The 4446-nt window shown below is 42.0% G+C and overlaps 1 pseudogene; it reads left to right on the plus strand.

The window, feature by feature from the left end:
- The first annotated feature begins 2733 nt into the window (after positions 1 to 2733).
- Positions 2734 to 3690, plus strand: LOC110315806 (annotated as a pseudogene).
- Positions 3691 to 4446: the final 756 nt, after the last annotated feature.

Below are 4446 nucleotides of genomic sequence, written 5' to 3' on the forward strand. Positions count from 1 at the left end.
ACTTTTTTGGTAGGGAGACTATTGATGACTGCTTCTATTTATTTAGGGGGAAATGGGACTGTTTAGATCGTTAAACTGATCCTGATTTAACATTTGGTACCTGGTATCTGTCTAGGAATTTTTCCATTTCATCCAGGTTTTCCAGTTTTGTCGAGTATAACTTCTTTAGTAGGATCTGATGATGTTTTGGATTTCCTCAGCATCTGTTGATATGTCTCCTTTTTTATTTCTGATTTTGTTATTTAGGATACTGTCTGTGTGCCCCCTAGTTGGTCAGGCTAAGGATTTATCTTTCTTGTTGATTTTCAGATCCAGCAATACCTCTTCTGGGTATATATCTGAATATATTCCAACTGATAATAAGGATACATCCGCCACTATGTTCATAGCTCCCCTATTTATAATAGCCAGAAATTAGAAAGAACCCAGATATCCCTCAACAGAAGAATGGATACAGAAAATGTGGTACATTTACACAATGGAGTACTACTCAGCTATTAAAAACAATTAATTTATGAAATTCTTAGGCAAATGGATGTATCTGGAGGATATCATCCTAAGTAAGGTAACCCAATCACAAAAGAACTCACTTGATATCCCATCACTGATGAGTGGATATTAGCCCAGAAACCTAGAATACCAAAAATACAATTTCAAAAACAGAAGAAAATCAAGAAGAAGGAAGACCATCATGTTGATACTTCACTCCTCCACAAAATAGGGAATAAAATACATGTGGAAGAAGTTGCAGAGACAAAGGTTGGAGCCAAGATGAAAGAAAGGACCATCAAGAGACTGCCCCACGCAGGGGTCCATCCCATAATCAGCCACCAAAGGCAGACACTAATGCATATAACAGCAAGATTTTGCTGAACGGACCCTGATATAGCTATCTCTTGTGAGGCTATGCCAGTGCCTGATAAATACAGAAGTGAATGCCCTCAGTCATCCTTAGGATAGAACACAATGCCCCCAGTTAAGGAATTAGAGAGTCACATCTAGTTTGTGAGGCAGAAGAGAGAGGCTGAAGTGAGGTATCTGTCCTTAATTGGCCTATATCCTTATCTCTCTTCTCTTCACTGGCTTCCCTTTCTCATTTCTAAAATTTAACAAAGAAAAATGTTAATTTTACCTCTTCGACTACTGGAAGAACTAAAAGAGAAAATAGCAGTTGATTTCACCTCAGTTGTTATTTTTATAATGTGTGTGTGTGTGTGTGTGTGTGTGTGTGTGTCTGTGTATCTGTATATCTTTGTGTGTGTGTCTGTATTGTTGATGCTGTCGTTGTTGTTGTTGTTTCTTTATATTTTAAGTCCTACACTTCTATTTCCCTTCAAACAAAGGCATTTTCCTGCAAATTAAATACCACTAAAGACCTCCTGGGAAAAAGAATGGAATCCAAACTTGTCTTCCATTCATATCTTCCTTTTGTCGTTCTGTTTTAATTTTTCTCCCTCTATTCCTGGGGCTGAGACCTCACTCCCCTTCTTCTGTTCTTTATGGTGCTGGGAAATTCAGTCCAGACTCATATATAACCCTCTGCCACTCTCCTCCAATCCAGCCTACCCATATACACACAATCTGTGTATAAAAATAAATCTACATGCTCAGCGAAGCCATAATGAGCCCTTGCATTATGGGAGAAATCAGGATTCCCTCAGTAATAAGAGAATTTTAAAATAAACACCCCCCCAAAAAAAAACCATTGTAAAAACAGATTCAGAAGGAAGCTCAATCACAGTTTTACTAAAATTTCAGAGCAAAGCAACAGAGTAAGCAAGCTGTAAACCTGGGCAGCTGCCAGGAGGAGGGAGATTGAGAAGGGGAAGAGAAAAAGCCATGCCTTTGACATCCCAGGAAAGCTGGCATGTCCAGCAATGGAAGTTCTGAAGAAACTCCAGGGTGGAAAGGGATGTGAGTTTCAGAAATGATGGAGAGAGTCCAGACTGTCAGGAAAATCTTGCTTGGGCTTTTGGTCCATGTTCAAAAGAAAAGGAGATCTAAAGAAAGAAAAGTGAACTTTACACTTTTCTGAGTTAGAGGGCACTGACAGAAGCAGACAGGCTTAACTGTGCCCCCTGAGGGAAGGTCATAGGTGGATGCATAGAGGGTGACACTCATGTGAAGGATGAATGAATTGACATTCCTTCTGCCACCTTAGCAGTCTACTGGACAGAGTACTGACAGGTGCAGCTTGGTCAACTCAATGGAGGAGGTAAATGCATGTGATCTGTAATCTGATGCACAGACCAGAGTCACATCTCAACCCAAAGTTAGGGGTGGAACTCAGAATCCATTCTTTTGACCATGTAGAAGTATCTTTGCCTTAATGTATCTCAACAAAACCCCAATATCTTCATCTTTTCTGTGTTATTTTAAGCCCTGGGGAGGCAAATGTGATGCTTCCCTTTCTGGAGTTACAGGGGAGCAGCAAATGGATCCAACCCTGACCATGACAAAAGAGAATTATTTCCATGTGATTGGAAGTTCCTGAGTTATAGACAGGAAGAATGATCCAGACTATAGAATATACACAAGCTCCGAATTGGAATCCACAGACCAAAATTCTTACTCCATGTGTTCATGTTACTCTCCTTTTATTTATAAATGATTTTATTAAGACATGTTGACAAGAATATCTATATTACATTATGATTGTCAGAAGAAGGGTCAATGTTAAGGTGCTCAAATAAGGTCTGTGTTCTCAGGGACACCACTGGAAGATTTGTGAGCATGGATCCAGCCATCTCATCCCACAACACAGAACCTACACCACTGAATGAAACTGGTCATCCCAAGTGCAGTCCAATCCTGACCCTGTCCTTCCTGGTCCTCATCACTGCCCTGGTGGGAATGGCAGGAAATACTCTGTCTCCTGGGATTCCACATGCACATTAAAACCATCTCAGTCTATGTCCTCAACCTGACACTGGCAGACTCCTTCTTCCTCTATTCTCACTTCATTAACTCTGCTATGATTTCTATGGCATCTATGCCCATTAATTAAGCAAAGATATCTTAGGCAATGCAGCAATCATTTGCTATATCTCAGGCCTGAGCATCCTCAGTGCTATCAGCACAGAGCGCTGTCTGTCTGTATTGCGGCCAATCTGGGACCAATGTCACTTCCCAAGGAACATGTCAGATATCATATGTGCCCTAATCCGGTTCTGTCCTTTCTCATGGGCATCCCTGATTGGTTCTTCTCAAGATTCCTGGGTGAGACTCATCATCATTTGTGGGAAAATTTTGACTTCATTATAACTGCATTTCTGATTTTCTTTACTTATGCTTGTCTCTGGGTCCAGTCTGGCCCTACTGCTGAGGATCCTCTGTGTTTCCAGGAGGAAACCACTGTCCAGAAAGTATGTTACCATCTCTCTCACAGTGGTGATGGTCTACCTCATCTGTGGCCTGCCTCTTGGGCTTTACTTGTTCCTGTTATATTGGTTTGGGTTTCATCTACACCATCCATTTTGTCACTTTTACCAAGATACTGCAGTCCTGTCCTCTGTAAACAGCTCTGCTAATCCCATCATTTACTTCCTTGTAGGCTCCTTTAGGCATTGAAGAAAGCTTCGGTCCCTCAAAACAGTTCTTAAGAGGGATCTGGAAGACACTCTTGAGGAGGATGAATATACAGACAGTCATTTTCAGAAAATCACTGAGATATCAGAAAGCAGATGTTGAGAGTCAACAGTAACCCTAACCCTAACCCTTATATCCCTCCCCCTGTTCACCAAACCACGCACTCCGACTTCCTGTCCCTGGCATTCCCCTACACTGGGGCATAAGGCCTTCACAGGACCTAGGATCTCTCCTCCCATTGATGACCTACAAGGCCATCCTCTGCTACATATGCAACTGGAGCCATGGGTCACTCCATGTGTACTCTTTGGTTGATGGATGGTTTAGTGCTTGGGAGCTCAGGGGTACTGGTTAGTTCATATTGTTGTTCATCCTATGGGGCTACAAACCCCTCCATGACCTGGGGTCCTTTCCCTAGCTCCTCCATTGTGGACCCTGTGTTCAGTTCAGTAGATGGCTATGAGCATACATTTCTGTATTTATCAGGCACTGGCAGAGCCTCTCAAGAGACAACTATATCAGGTTTCTTTCAGCAAGCACATGTTGTCATCCACAATACTGTTTGAGTTTGGTGACTGTATATGGGATGGATCCCCAGGTGGGGCTGTCTCTGGATGGCCTTTCCTTTAGTCTCTGCTCCACACCTTCTCTCTATAAAACCTTCCATGTGTATTTTGTTCCCCCTTCTAATAGGGACCGAAGTATCTCCACTTTTGTCTTCCTTCTTCTTGAGCTTCATGTTGTCTGTGAATTGTATCTTGGGTATTCTGAGCCTCTGGGCTAATATCCACTTATCAGTGAGTGCATACCATGTGTGTTCTCTTGTGATTGGATTACCTTGCTCAGGATGCTATTTTT

The sequence above is a fragment of the Mus pahari genome, unplaced genomic scaffold (assembly GCF_900095145.1).
Source record: "Mus pahari unplaced genomic scaffold, PAHARI_EIJ_v1.1 scaffold_8113_1, whole genome shotgun sequence".
NCBI lineage: Eukaryota > Metazoa > Chordata > Mammalia > Rodentia > Muridae > Mus > Mus pahari.